The following is a 16,644-nucleotide window of genomic DNA, read 5'->3' on the forward strand; positions in this document are numbered from 1 at the left end:
CTACCACAATTGACCCCAGAATTTATATTGCTAAGTAAGAAATTTAAGCGAGTTTTGCCCGTTTTATCTTGCTACATTCGTTAAATTCCCACAGTAGTTAAATTAGTAATATGGTTAAGTGAATCTGGCTTCCCCATTGACTTTGCTAGTCAGAAAGCCACAAAAGGAGATCACATGACCCCAGGACACGGCAACCATCATAAAAATGAACCAGTTGTCAAGTATCCAGATGTAAATCATGTGCAATGGTCACAAGTGATCAGAAGTCACTTTTTTTTACAGTAGTGATTCTCAGTCATCCAAGCCATAGATGTCCCAAAAATGTTTTTTTCCCTCTCCAGAGGCAACTGGACTGTTTTTTCTTTTAAAGATGTTTCACTTTTCATCTAAGAAGCTTCTTCTGACAGAATAGTGGGGAACAGGATTTATATTCCTTGCAGACAGCTGGTCATTTGCATCCTTTTAGAGCAGGGGTCTTCTAACTTGACGGCTTTAAGACTTGTGGACTTCAACTCCCAGAATTCTTCCTCCAGTCATGTTAGCTCAGGAATTCTGGGAGTTGAAGTCCACAAGTCTGAAACTTGCCAAGTTTGAAGACCCTTGTTTTAGACACAAGGAAACACCTGGAGGTTTATCTCTGTCCTCAGGGTCACCCGAGTAGTGCTAATAGTTCCTGTAGTCTGCAATTTTTCCTCTGGAAATCCATTTTCTACTCCCACACCAAGTAGGAATGAATAAAATTACCGTAAAAGGGTGCAAACAACCAGCTGTGTGCAAGGAAGACAAATCCTTCCATTCCCCACCATTCTGTCAGAGCTGAGGAAGATTCTTGGATGAGAAGCGAAACGTCTTCAAAAGAAAAACAAGAAAGCCCAGTTGCCTCCTGAAAAAGCACCTTTGGGACAACCATGACCTGGATGACTGAGAATCTCTACAGACTTTTAGCTATACGATTTGGGATGTACACTCTTGGAATGGTGTGGGAGGAGGAATGGATTTCCAGAGGAAAAATTGCAGACTACAGGAACCAGGAGCACTACTCAGGTGACTCTGAGGACACAGATAAACCACCAAGTGCTTCAATGACCCTCTAAGTCTAAAAGGATGCAGATTACCAGCTGTCTGCAAGTAATATAAATCATTTCATTCCCAAGTATCCTGTCAGAGCTGTAGAAGCTTCTTGGATGAGAACCGAAACGTCTTCGAAAGAAAAAAAAACAAGGTCCAGTTGCCTCCGGAAAAAGCACCTGTGGGACAACACACTAGTGTGCTCTCCCCCTCCCTCCGTTACAAATGCAGACGACGTTGGCTGGCGGCCCCTCCTTCCTACAGCCGCGCGATTCGCACCAGAACGTCAACGCCAAACCTTCCACGCCGCGCGCTTCGGGCCGTTCCCCCGTCGTTTCTTTTTTAAAGGTCTTGCGGAGAGCGAGCTTCAAACCCGGAAGCGACAGTCCTATTTCCTTTTTCCGGGATGGACGATTTCACAGCATTGGCGTTTCAGCCGGGAGGGGGGAAAACGATTTTGTCGAATCCTCGAAAACGATCCAAAGCGGGGTTTCCATGGGGGGATCCAGCAAGGATCGACTTCGAAACTGGATTCCAAGCCCAAGTCACAGCAAGAAACGGCACTGAGCTTTAGCAATCGCTTGGCAGCCTATTTTTTTTTAATCTCAAGTTTCCCCCTCCCCCCGCTGTTTCCCGGCCTTTTGCCGTTGGTTTCGTCCTGGGGGCAGATACTGTTACAATGTGTAGACTGGAACCAACTCGGGCACTTTCATTCCCTTCTTGGAGAGGCAGAGAGAGGAAGTCAGGCTGCCTTTGAGGTGGAAGCTTTTTTTTTTCCTTCCCATCTTTTCTTTTTATTCTTTATCGCTTATTCTTCCCTGCTTTTCTCTTTCCTTCTCCTGGTAATTTGCACTTTTGCATTTTCTAACTTGTCTGCACCTGGGAAGAAAAAAAAAGGGGGGGTGCTTGGAATTTCATGGGGCGATCCGGTACCTCCTTGGCTGCTCCTTTCAGGTCCGCTGTGCTTTATTGGCGTCCCGAAAATACACCCATAGTAGTGAGTAGGAAGGAGATGACTTGATTCCCGTCGGCTTTTCTGATTTCATCGCTCGGGCTGCCAAAGGGCTGGAGAGGGTTTGGAGAAAGGGCTGGAGGAGGCATGGGGATTGGGGGCTTTTTGGGGGTGTGGAGGGGTGGAGTTGGAGAGTTTCCTCTCACTTTGATGCACTTGGCATGTCACTGCATGGGTGGGTTGATTGACTGGATGCAGACCCCTCTTCTGTCTGCAGATCAATCCTGGAGTTCACATTTTCTTTCTCTTCCCGTCCGTCCCCAGAGTATATCTTTTCCCCTTCCTTTTGCTTTTTCTCTTTCTAGGACCATCGTAATTCACTTGCACATGGCGATACTATCTGCCCTTGAACGGCTGTTGTTAAAGTCATGAATATATATATTTCCGATACGTCATTGATTTATCAGCTGTATGAGCAGTTACTCCCAGCCTTCATTTCTTGTGAAAATGAAAATCGGGCTGGCAGCGGGCAGTTATTGTATGCAAATCTTTTTTTTTTAATTGCTTTATTCATCGCAGGACTTGCCAGCAGTGTTTGGATCTCTCTGCCATACTTGTTCTACACATCTTTTAATTTAAATCCCCATCTGTCTACATCTGTTTTCTGAGTTGGTTTGATAATGTAGATTTCAATGTGCGTTGTATGAACTGTATAATGATTTTGCTACAGTTGAATGGTAGACAGACTGCCAAGAAGTCTGTGTGTAGCCCTTTCAGCTTTATGTCTCTGGGAGTAGGTTACTCATACATTTAAGTAGCTTAACCTTCTATTAATACTTGCTTGAACTTTTCTACTCCCTTATTTCTTCGAAAGGAAGATGAAGTATGGCCAGTTCATACAAACAAACAGTAATTTATATTTTACAGTTAGGCCAAGATGAAATGTGATCTTATTAAAATATTGTTTCTTGCACAATCAAATTTAAAATCCTCAAATGCAATAGTAGTAGTCATTTGTGTCCATACATGAGCAAAGGCACATTATAAAATAGTCATGAAAATAAACAGCTTATCTGATATGATCATTTATTTGTTTTTGTGTTTGTCTTAATTTAAATGTCATTTGCCTTCTGGGGCAACTTATCACAGACTGCACATTTGATATGTAAGTTAACCATTTGCAGATCTTTTAGTTTTGGAAAAAAAGCTGTGGAAGTTATAAAATTTAAAGCAGAACTTATTCCCTTCTTTTTGTTCTAAGGGGAAATGAACCATTGTTTGAGATGATTTAAGAGTGCTAGTTTGATACCATGGTATAAGACTATACCAATCAGTGTATATATCAGATATATACTGATATCAATCAGTATATAAATTATTTCAATCATAGGAATGCATTGCTTTGTTATAGGGAAGAATGCAAAACCATGTAAAATACTGTTAGGGATCAGATGTGAAAATATTATTTGCTTTGATGTATAATTATTTTACTACTGAGCCAAATTTTAGTTTGCAGGATTTCTTGCATTTGGGTATGCAATATTGATGAATTCTGTGTGCTCTGCCATACTGAAAACAACTACTTGTTGCAACTTGAATAAGAAAGGTACCGCTACAGCACCTATTGCAACATGCATTTAAATATTTTTTGAATGAATATTTAGGCTGCTGTCCTAAAGTCACTTATTAAACAGTAAACTAGGCATTCTTTAACTTTGCACATGCAAATGATAAATTTCCAGTTTGTTCTAGTGGTAAGATAGGTAGGCTAGAACACGAGAAACCATGAGTTTAAGTCCCACATTAGCCATGAAAGCCAGCTGGGTGACTTTGGGCCAGTCATTCTTTTTCAGCCCAACCCATCTCACAGAGTTATGGGTAAAATAGGAGTAGGAAGGTGTGTTGAATATGTTTGCTTCCTTGAGCTATTTATAAAAATAATAAAGGCAAAATACAAATAAATAAAATAAAAATAAATTTGTGGGACAGCTCCACATAAATAATAATGCTTTTCATTTAGGTTAGGCTTTGGCCCAAAAATAAATAGGCATCAGGTTGGCCCTAGCAAAGCTGCAGTGCTCTCAGTATATTTGCTCCAGCTTTGCTTGCCTGGGCAAGCCCAATTGCTTTTAAAACTAATTGCAGATCCCCCCTCTCATGACCTCCAGAAATCCTGAGAATCCCTTCAGTAAGCCCAATTGAAACTCGGTGCAACTTATTTTAATGGAACGTATATAGTAGCCTTCCCTACCCGGTATCCTCTAGATGTGTTAGGGTTCAACATTGGCCATTTTGGCTGGGGATGATGGGATTGAATTAAAATAGTTATGGAAAGCCTACTAGAGAAGACATACATAGCAAGTTAGGGTTGCACATATCTTAAGAATTAGGTCTATAATCACATTTTCTTTTAAGAGTAAAGCTATACTTAAGCATTTTCCCACAGAACACGTAGTTGTTATTGAGATTATAAATTCTAGAATTTCAGGTATCACAATCAAAGATTAAATTGGTTTGAAATTCTGAGAATTACAACTACAATTCCTGGATAATGATTCCTTTAGTTCAGTCTCTTCTGTGGAGTGAATAATATCTTGTGGCACAATGGAAAACCTAAAAATATCATAACAAAACCTGTGTTTAAAGATAAAACTCTATACTAGTGAAGTAAATAAAGTTGATGTCATATAGGCAGAGAACTGAATATAATTACTGACTCTTGTAAATTTAATCATCTGTAAATTTCACTCTTGATTGGTAAAATGCTACATGAAAGTTCAGGTGAGGCTGGAAAATTGATGAAGATTTTTAATGGCAAAAGCTCCTCAATATTGGGACTTAGCAGATTGGAGATATAGCAATATAAAGTTCTGCAGATATATTACTTGCAGACAACCTAATGAACTTTTCTATCTGAGACAGTTGCTTCTTTCTTCAGGTAAAGATGCATAATATCCAAGATTAGATTTAATTAGATTATTGTGACATCTGAAACGGGAAATTCTTCAATTGCATTTTCCATTTCTTAGTATTAAAAATATAGTTAGAAATTGAGACTTCATGGCACAAAATTTATTGGCTGCCCACTCATCTATTAAAGAAATTTTGTTGACTAAATGTTGGCTAAATGGCAGCAATCATGTTGGGGTAGGAACAGAAGGTCCGTTGCATGGCGCTCAGGTCTTGAATCTGGGCTGTCAACTTTCTATTTGACAAGCTCAGTGTCTTTAACCACTGAGCCATCACACTCCCTCTAAATTCATTTTAATTCTCAATATTGTACTGGAGGCATGTTTGGGGTGCTTTCATTTATCTCTCCTCCAATTATAGCTTCATAGTTACCCAAATTTTTGTGAATTGTTGGTCATGTGGAAAAATCCTATTGTTGGATCTGTAGGCTTTCCCATACCCTTTCCCCCCACAATTGGAGATACTAGGAATTGTTTTGATAGGTAGGTAGATACGATAGATAGATAGATAGATAGATAGATAGATAGATAGATAGATAGATAGATAGATAGATAGATAGGGTTGCAAATAGAAAAATCCAATTAAATGGTTTTAAAAATCCACGTTTGGTTTTATAGTTTTATACCTCCTTTATGTCGATATAAATTTCAAGTCAATCATTAAAAAAACTTCTCATATTTCTTCTCAGTTAACATAAGATAATGAAGGTGTATAGTTTTTTATATTTAAAATCACAATTTATTTTATAATATGTTGATAGAAGAGGTTGGCTTTAGATTTAACCCAGTATGTTAATGCTTTGTTTCTGAATTCTCAAAAAACATTGCGTGTTTCATAAAGTAAGAATGACTTGCTGGAATTAGACTTCTAAAACTTCTCAGTTCTAGGAGCAATCTTAGATTCTTTTCATGATGCTTAATCACATTTCCTGATCACTTGGATTTTAACTTCTCTGCCTTGAAAAATTGATTTTGCCATAGTTTTGATATTTTCGGGGTAGGCAGGGGAGAGGAAGTATATCTTGATCCAGTTTAACAAATTGTGTGCAGCTGTTCTATGTTTTAGTATACTATGGGAATATAAATATACATAGAAAAGAATAAAATGTAAGAAGTGGAGTTCATTTCACATTTGTATGGGTGTAAAATACTTTTACTTTAAATGTAGTAATGCATTTGTGATCTGCTTGTGGCACAGGAAGAGAAGGTTCAAAAATGATCAGTTTTTTTGTGGTTGTTAATAGGTAATATTAAGTTGTGGAATGCATACTTCTAGTGGAAGACTGCTACAAATCACACAGTATACCAGCCTATTTTAGTGGTTTGATTTGTAGGTGCTCTGCACTCTACAAAGTAGAGGCCCAGGAGTGGAAGGCAGATTTTTCACCTCTCTCTAGGAGTTCAAGGTGATGCCACTGAAAAAAATCTTTATTTTGTCCTTGTGGAAAAAATGAGTTAAATGGCTGGAGAGATAGCGATCAGGTCAAATTGTCCAGGGAGCGCTTGATGGAGATTTGTATTTGACTCCCCTTGTTTCCAATCCAGTCTTAACGTATATAAATGCTATCTTAGTATAGATGAATGATTATTTAAATTTAGCTTGTTTTCTTGTAAGATTTCTCTGCCTCTTTTTATGAAAGAATGTGATCTATATTTCTTCTTCCTCCAGTAGCTTTTTACTCATTATGCCTTCAGCAAGTTGTTCCATTGAATAAAAAAAAAAAGTATTCAAGCATCAAAGACTTTTGTAGCCTCTTGAAGATTAACAAATCCATTTCAGTATAAGCTTTCAAGGAGTAGTCCATTTCATCTGGGCCACATAAGCTGATGCTGTTATACATATGTTATCCTTTAAGGAGCCTCAAGACCTTGATTTAAATTTGGTACAACAGACTAGCATGATTATGCCTTTGCCTGTTGTTTAGTTCAATGAAACTACCCAAGACAAACCAAGCTGCCACTGTTGTATTTATCAAGAAATCACTGCATTTTAGATGTTATAAAATTGATCAAACAGAACATCTACATGAGAAAAATATGGCTTATCTGCAAGGAGCACCTTTTCAATTCACTTAACAGAAGGGGTTAGTTATCTTTAGCTGTCTTATGCATGAATGGCAAAATTGTATAAACTATATTTTTTTGATTGGTTCTCACTAGGAAAGCTCTTAAATAGCCCTAAAGAGCACTTTTATAGGATGGAATGGATTGCCCCTAATTTATTGGTGATGGCTTTGGAAGCAGCCTACCCTTATCAACTTTAATGTTTTTAAAAAGCTGTAGATGTTTATTAATATCATTTGTTCTAAAATGTCTTGATGTTAGTTTTGGAGCCTAACTTGCAAGAAGTCTTGGTGACTAGCTTATTGTTGAAAACAGAATGAAGTAAGGAGGAGAGGGGTCTTTTGCTGAACTGTCCCCCGTTAAAACAATGTAAAACCAAATAAAAACTGCTCAAGGAGCCACAATGAGAAACTGGGGCTGTTGTGGTGGACTGAACTAATAGTGCTGTGGAGGAACGCAGCCATGCACATATTAAAAAACAACAACAGCAGTCCCATTCAAAATAGAAGCACTGCAGTTGTTGAGTATACTTACTTGCATTTGATTTCTAATTTCAGATTGACCCCACATGGGTCAGACAGGGAAGTTATAGGGCTGGATATGGCCTGTGGGCTATAAAATGCCCAGGATTGATTTATCAAGAGTGCTAGTGATTCATAAAATAAGTTGCTGAAACATCAGCCACTAAAAGTTCCATTTCAAAGTGTCTTGCTGGTATCTTACATACAAGGTTAATGTTACCTTGAGTTCCATCCATGAATACATAAAATACATAAAAACACTCATATGGCACCAGACTAGTTCCACTAGAACCAAGTAAACATAATTTGAACTAGTTTTGCATTTGTAAATTTTGTATGATAACGATCAGCTCAGCTTGAACTATTTGTTTCAACCAGTCAAATAGCTTTTGGAAGTCAAAAGCTACTCTGAAGTGATGTTCAATGCTCCTGAAAAGCAGAAGAAAATGTTAACTTAGCCTTTTCATAACAGAATTATGTTTACTGGAGCAAGAACCAGGGAGGAGTACAACAGACATTATACTAACCAAGTGAAATCACTGCTGGCACTTCAAAAATATTTGATTGGGAAATGTTCTGGATATACTATCAAATTCAAAACCATCCTAGTTTTGAAGTTATTGTATTAATATGGCTTGAAAAATATGAGTACTTTTAGAATATCAGAGAAAAATAGGCTCTGTCTCAGAGGTTGACTTCATCTGTAATATTAAGTTACTTTTCCAATAGGTTTGAAGTTGGCTTATCACATTGCATAAAGCAAGCAAGTTGTTGTTTATTAAAATGATTTTGTATGATGTACAAGCCAAGCCACAGTGTGATTAGATGAAGCTCTTCCAGTAGCAGATTTGGGAGTATTAATGAAAAACTGATAATCATGCATTAGTTAATAAATTGTTTCTTTATTGTCATGGGAGGATCATTTTCTGCATCAGATATAAATGACATAGGTCAACACTGAGGAATGAGTAAATGTTGATAATATAAATGCCCAGAAGCTTCCTGGTAACCAATATGTCTTATGAAATAGAGATGTTACATAGGCATAATGAGCCTTCCCTCCACTGTTCATGCCCTTGTATTCTAGACCAGACTAGCTTTAAACTAGTTTTGATGGACAGCCCCATGTAGACCATATTGCAAATAACTTATTGGCAAACTGGCTATGGCATAAGCGAGAGTAAGAATAGGCTTCTTGGTCTAGGAATGAGTACAACTAGCACACTATTTGGATTTGTACAAATGCCTTCTTGGTGACAGATGTCACCTACTTCTGAAGCAGGAACTAAGAGTTCAGAAAGACCCCCCAGGTTAGCCCTGAATAGGGGGGATGCTAGGCCATTCAGTCCCAAGGATGGAACATGTCAGAATATTTAAATATTACTTAACTTTATTTACAGATACAGTTAACATTTTTAATGTTAAATTTATAGTTTCTACTTTATTTCAAAATTTTCCTAACAGGTAAGGGAAGACCATGATGGCAGTCATACCTGCTTCCTGACAACACAAAGAGTCACAGAGAAAGATCATGGGGAGATCTTCATTTTAAAGGTACAATACATTGTCTAGCATAGCTAGCTCTACTTGTCTTATCTATCTCAACTATTTTAAAGATGGATATTGAAAAGTCTGAACATTATTGGGGTGTTTGTAATGAAATGTAAGAAGTGGTATGGAAATAATGCCTTGTATTCCCAGATAAATTACTATCAATACAGGAATTAACACATACATTGAATCGGAATCAACTTGGCTAATATTGCTGTTCACATTTTCTTGGAAATAAACTCCACTTAACTGAATGGATTATATTATGGAACACAGTATAACCCCTTGCATACTTATAATTATTTCTTAAATTTTAATGATTAATCTGCCAGTTTGTGAAACACTTCAGAGATTATTCTTCCTTGAGAACTTCATTAAATGTAACCATTTTTAATTGCTCTTAGATTGCATTTCTTAAGTTTCATTGTTTTAATATTGAATTTATACACCACCTTTCTATTTAAATGTACAATAAATAAAGTTGAATTACCCTCATATCATTCTTAGGTAGTGTTCTATTGCCTTTGAGGCATTACTAGATTAGAGCTCAGTTCCTGAATCTGGGTGGTCCCTCTGAAACACCTTATACTTTTAAAAAAATGTATCTGAAGTGCTAACAAAAATACCACTCACGGGATGAGTTTTGAGAATGTAATAACTTGAAGCAGTAAACCAAATTAAGTTTCTTCAATGCAAGCTCTTTTTGAAATGCATACAGGAGTTGTGTAGCTTATTCCTCTTGTATTTTCATAAACTTTAACGAGAGCTTCCCAGATATACAAATTATGATGCTAGGAAATGTAAGATTATAACGAATGAAGTGAACAAAGTTCAATTCTCATATCGGTGAGTATGCTCATAAAGCTTTCATGGGAAAAAGAACGGAATTTATAGAGCTACAAAGAAAGGCAGATTGGTATCTTCTGCAAGTAGGTACCTTCGGCAAGTAGATATCTGCATTCTCAATGGCAAGGCCTATCTCTTCAGTTGTCTTTTTTGGGCAGAGGGATATCTGTTAACAAGATCTTGAGTAGATTCTGTCAGCTTTCTTTTCTCTGCTGGGATAGGTAAAGTTTCAGTTTTGCTTCAGTTTTGCTAACATTGGACTTCCTTCCTCCCTTGTTTTGCAGTCATGATTTTCTTATGTTCATTTTCCTCATTCACTGTCTCAAGCCACCAACCACTTTTGCATAATATCTTCCCTTCCTTGTGCTTTTATGCCACTTTAGTCATTTCACAATATGTACTGTAGCTTACTGAATGTAGGACAATATATACCATACATTACAGTTTTAATGATTAGTCAATCTCAGTAAAGCTATACGTTACTATATCATTCAGAGGTAACAATACAATGATTCCCCATATTATATCAATGACAATAAAATATAACAATTTTAACATAATAAAACCATAGCACTGAATGACAGAAATGCATTACATACAGGTGGTATTCATTAGGAACAACTGGGGCTGGCAAATTGGTCATTAAGTGAAGTCACTAAATGACATCACGACTGTTTATAATCTTACTTCAGCTTTCCTTTGTTTTACAGACCTGTAAAGGTCATACATATGAGGATTGGTGGCAAAGTTACTTTTGAGTGATGTTCATCTTGTTTTTTTTAGAATTATTGTTTACTTCCTAGAACTGCCATTGAGGAAGTGAGCAACCAACTGGAATCATCCATTAGCACAACTCCAAAGCTTCCAGGGTGTTCTATAAAATAATAATTTTCAAACTAGTCAAGTAATTTTTATACTACATTTTCCTAGGTCTGTTTTCCATTCATTTATTTGAGATATTAATCTATCTTCTGATATTTTTTAATGTATAATTGTAAAAATGTTTTGTTCCAGCAGTCATTCTATCTTATTCTTTATTATTATTATTTCTTCTCTTTCTTTATGCTACAAGTAATTGTACATAGTACATAGCTCTGATTTGCAAAGTTTCAGTTTCTAATACACCACTTAGGCCTCAGATACTGACTCCTACTATATTATGGTTTTGTTAAATAAAGTCTTTTAGTAAGATAGAGGAGGAATAAAGTAGGACATCAGTTTTACTCACCCTACTACCACACACTCTCCTGCTAACTATAAGGGTAAAACTCTTAATTTTTGGCTTTTGTATGTCACAATCATGCCAATACAAATTTTACTTGAAGCATTGTCAGGGTATTCTATACAAACTAGAATTTGTAATTTAATTACTACCTTGCAAGCCAACATATCATTAATCCGCCTGTCATCCAGGTGGAACATCTATTACAAAATTACATCTCAGTTTTTTACCTTACTGTAGAAAGATTTATGTATATCTGGATTATTATTTTTAAATAGTATTTATACATTTTGAGAGATCTATATAGTTGTGCATAAAATGCAATTGCTGCACTCAATAATCACTTTTAGTTTGATATTTCTATTTGAAAAAAATCTTATGAATTGCACTTAGATTTATGGAATAAACTGCAAAACAGGACAACTGAAGTAATACAATGTCCCAAAAGATGAAAAACAAAAGAATGAGTGTTACAATTGATAAGCAAAGATAAAATAGCTGTAGTCTTTTATGTTAGGACTTTCACTTTAATCTTCAATTGCTTACTGGTTCCAAAAATAGAGCTTCTCAAGAAACAGAGCAAAGACACACATCCAAAATTGGAAGAACTTCCATGTTATCTTCTTTTCCGGGGGAAAATGCCCCCCCCCCCGATAATTGAGTCCTTTCTGCTTATGGAGAAAATATTGCTTAATTTGCAATTCAAAAATGTCCACTACTGTTTTTTTTAAAGAAGGTTAAAATACAAAACGCTAAAATATATTTTAAAAAAAACACAACAAAAAAATTAACAAGAAAAGTCTTTTAAAAAAAGAGAAAAAAAACTAACATCCTCCCTAGTTGAATGCTGATTAATATAATACATCAGTGTTGGAAAATAATTTTAACCCCTTGCAAAACAGGCCAAAATAATTTTAAGCTGTTAAATTTCTAAATCAACTTACAAATTGTTAGCCTATCAACTATATTAATACCAAAATGATTAACAAGAAAAAATAATAATAATGAACATATTATATAAATGATTAAAAGTAATAAAATTGTGAACAGTAATAAGAACAGTAACAAGATTATTAATATGGAGTTTTGGAAGTTCAAACTGTTATTGTAATCTCATAGATGGGATTTGATTGGGGATTGAAGCCATAGTAAATTTTCTATGAATTCAGTACTGTTTTATGACAGTTTCATACCAACTTGCTGCTCTATGAATTCCCATTATCGACGGCCATAACACACTCCATTTATAATTGATTACTTATGTGCAAAAACAATTGCCTTAAACTTTTGCTATCATTATACTAATGCATGGGCATTCAGCATTGGATTCTTTCCTCCATTTTAAATACTATCATACACTTAGGTATATGAACTTTAAAACTCACAATAACTTTTTAAGTGTCATACCTTATGATTCTCGACTCCTGATGAATGTATCTTTCTTTTATGTATACTGAGAGTATTTACACCAAGACAAATTCCTTGTGTGTCCAATCACACTTGGCCAATAAAGTATTCTATCTATCTCACAATAACTTTTATCAAACTCAAGTGAGGTAGGCAGAAAAAGAAAAAAAAATAGAAACTATGGTAGCTCATTCATTAAATGAAAATACACAAAATTATAACAAATCATAGCTTCAAATATATTCAGTTGCTGTGCTCTGTAGCCCTATCTCTATTATTACCGAATTATTTCTGTAAATAGATTTGTTATTACAATTTAATGAAATTTATTATACCTTTTGTCCTTTCCTTTGGTGTTTATGTAATAAGAAAATTGTTACAAGAAAGTTGGCTCTAGACAGAGACTGTTAAAGAAATAAAATGGCATTACTTATATTGAGTATGATGACTTATAATCTTGATATTCTGTATATTGCCCACTAAGGTTTGAGGTTTTCTCCTTTTCTTCCTATCTATCCACGCCAGACTTGTTCTTCAGCTGTCTGTTTCTCTACTGATTCTTTCATAATTAAGGGTTTGCAAAGTCTAGAATCAACAGAGTTATTCTATTAAAGGGTTTCTTGGGTGGGGCATTCCTGGTTATTCTTTGCACCCACAACTCAGAATAAGGGTTTTCTCAGCATCGTTCACTATTTACAGACTTCCCACAACTGATACAGAAAGCCGTCTGTAGGCCTCATGGGACCATGCATATCCAAAGTCCCTCATTCAGAACACTACTGTGCATGATTGTATACTTGTGTATGTCCTGTCTGCACAATTTGTGCATTTTTATTTTTTAAATAGGATAGATTGCAAATCAAGCTGATCTTATATCTCTATATCAGAACAGCTGCAGCTACATTCAACTGTTTAGAAAATTGTGATTGAATTATATATTTCAATGAGTCTCCATATGAACAGTAATAAATGCAGCTTTTGCAAGATATATAATTAAGTACAATGCATTTCTAGAAATTAGCTTATGCACTATTTGTGGGCAGTTGTTTAGAGATTTTAAATTTAAAAATATAGTTCCTGTGGCTGGTGCAGAAGTTTGGACATGCAGTAGATTTAATGCTACCTTTATTTCATAATAAAGTTATTAAAAAGTGATAGACTCATGAGACCTATTACATAGTTAATGACCTTTCTAATCTCCCAGATTTTGATTGTTGTTTTTCCCATCCTTTATACAACCACAGAGGATATATTTTGGAGAAAAAAAGTATGAAGCTTTTGGGGAAAAAATAACATATTGCCATCTGCTAAGATGGTTCTATTATGATTTAGTGCTTTATAGCTATCACTATAGAACAGGCTTGTCCAAACTTTCGCCTTCCCTGGGCCACATTAGAAGATGAAAATTTAGTTTGGGCCGCACATAAAATAACAGTAACAATACCTGATCATCCAAAAAAACCATAGAAAACATTTTTTTCATAAGATATCATTAAAAATAGTCAACCAGGGAGAAAGGAACGCGGGGGGGGGGGAGAGAAAGCTTGCCCGCCTTGCGCCTACCTCTCCTGCAAATGGCCCGGCTGGATGCAGCAGGACTGGAAGGTGAGGACCGGGAGGCTCAGTGCAGCAGCAGCGGCGGCGGCGGCGGGGGCAGAAGCCGCTACAACAGCTCCGGCGGCAGCGGCGGCGGCGGCAGCGGCGGCAACAGCAGGAGGTGGCGGAGCGGGACTCTTGGGCTGCGGCTGCCTCAGCACGAGGAGCGCTCTGACGGCGCCCGCCTTTTCTGTTGCTGCTTGGCGTGGCGCTTGCCTCGCCCCGCCTTACGCCTGCCTCTCCTCCTCCTCCTCACTGGCTCGTCCTCTTGCACGAAGGTTGGGGTGGGCACTGGGCCGCATTATGAGCCGACCTGGGCCGCATGCGGCCCGCGGCCCGCGGGTTGGATAAGCCTGCTATAGAGAATATTGTACGGATGGAAGGGTGCTTTCACTTAAACATCAATGTATCCTAGAATCTAGCATCTCATAGTTGATGAAGAAACCGAAGCTGAAAAGAGGTTGAATATTTCAGCAAAACAATGGTCCAGAATATACTTCCAGATAAGCATAAAGTATTTATAGAAGAAAAAGACAAATATTTTGGATGGTGTTCACAGGACCTCAATTTGCATACATCACAAGTTTACAAGGGTACCTAAGAATATTTTTGAGCTAGAAGTATTCTACTGAAAATTGTGAGAAATAAATTTCCCCATCCAAAAACAAACACACCTGAAATAATCTTATTTGGTTACAGGATATATTTGGAAGTATTATAAATGAGTGATTTGTAGAGTATTTTTAATTAAAAAATATGGGTTTTTGCAGGTGAATTTATTTAGTTTAGCTATTTAAATATAAGCCTGACCAATGAGATATAAAATGCTTAAAGAAAGGCTGTTCTTATGGTTCAAATCTGAAAGAACACATTTCTACTGAACAATCAAAATGTATGCATTGATACTTATAAATTTTTGAAAAAAATATATAATTAATTTCAGTGGTACAATATCCTTTCCCTTATATGCATTTCTATAAAATGTTTTTGGTATATGATTATATATTTTTATTTTGTTTTCATAATGGTTTTCATACAGTTAAAGAATGTTTCAGTGACAAGTACTGTATTTAAAGCAGATAGGATGCTGCATTAATTTTCAAAATCTTGGAATTTATTTCGCAGACATTGTTTTAAGAATGCTTCTGGGCAAAAAGACTACACTGATGTCAATGAGTCAACAGAAGAAAAAAAAAATCCAAATCTTGAAATACCCCTCTCTCCACCCTCTTATTTAACATGGCTTTATTTACATAAGTGCCACTAGTTTTCCTTTCTGCTATTGTATATGAAGTAAATGTAGAAGGACAAATGTATCTGTTGTATCCAATGCTTTATTAAACTGCCCCTGTAGTAAAAAAGTATATTGATTGCTCATGAGTGAAGAGGGTTTGTTTAAAAAAAGGAGGGGTATTTCTGAGGTAGAATACTTGATCTGAGGGTAAAAGAAGTTTTGGGTTTTTTTGGTTCTGCAGAAAACAGGGAAACAGCAGGTGTGTGTGGGGGCGGGGACAGCAAGTCATTGAGAAAAAACCCCTATCAGTCACTTGCCAAAGAGATAAACACACAGGTCAGCAAAACAGCAAAGAAGATAAGCTACCTAGTGATAAAAGTCATAGAGTTTGTAGTCAGGGAGAAGTGGGAGGAATGGCAGACAATAATAGCTACAAGTGTTTTGATAATATATTACTGCAGAAATGAGTAGGAGTGGTAATATCCCAAACTATAAAATGATTTAGAAATTCTCCTGGGCAGAAAAGCCCATAAGACAACTATTTTTAAAAATACAGCTGTATGTATTGGGGGGGGGGGATATTTATGTGAAGGCCTGTTGTTAAAACTTTGACAGGGCTTCACTAGGTGGGGCAGCTCCATTTTGTGGATGATAAATATGGTTGTTTGTTTTGAGAAGCAGGAAATAATGGAATGGAGAGAGAAAATATGCAGCTATGTCAAATAGCATAATGTGGAAAGAGTGCTTTAATCCTGCCAATATATCTTTTCTTTTTCCTGTAAGGCAGTGTTTCTCAACTTTAGCAATTTTCAAATGTGTAGACTTCAACTCCCAGAATTCCCCATGCTCTCTGGGGAGTTCTGGGCGTTGCATCTTAGAGTTGTTGAAGTTGAAAAACATTGTTATAAGGTAGCAGAGATAATCACAACCAAATTTGAATTGCTTAGATTCAGTGATTTTGTACTTAGAAGATCTAATTGATCATCAAATTAAAAAGTCTAGATGGAAAGTTTTCTTCCATCAGTTTATGAAACACACACATTGGCATTCAAGTCTGATCAGCCTTCTTAGAATTTGAATTACATTTGCATTACTTCGATGGAATGTCTTAGTTTCTTTTTATTTCAGCCCGTCTAATGTTGCAGTCAGGATTGTATTTAATTATAGGCAATTGACACTTAGGAATCAGTCTCAGGGAAGATGATTGTACTGAG

At 36.4% G+C, this 16,644-nt stretch overlaps 1 protein-coding gene across 2 annotated transcripts in view; it reads left to right on the plus strand.

Annotated features, from left to right (window-relative positions):
* The first annotated feature begins 1,702 nt into the window (after positions 1-1,702).
* The window catches only part of FAM53B (family with sequence similarity 53 member B), a 123,922-nt gene continuing 108,980 nt past the window's right edge, over positions 1,703-16,644 (plus strand). Inside the window, exons 1-2 of one of the 2 annotated variants that reach the window (XM_026704935.2) lie at positions 1,703-1,826; positions 9,039-9,128. The gene's annotated coding sequence lies outside the window, so the exon portion shown is untranslated. Of the gene's footprint in view, positions 1,911-9,038; positions 9,129-16,644 lie in introns of both variants that reach the window. The other variant, XM_087932558.1, reaches the window with a different exon arrangement.

Source organism: Pseudonaja textilis, chromosome 4 (genome assembly GCF_049901715.1).
Source record: "Pseudonaja textilis isolate UNSWEBS1 chromosome 4, rPseTex1.2, whole genome shotgun sequence".
Lineage (NCBI taxonomy): Eukaryota > Metazoa > Chordata > Lepidosauria > Squamata > Elapidae > Pseudonaja > Pseudonaja textilis.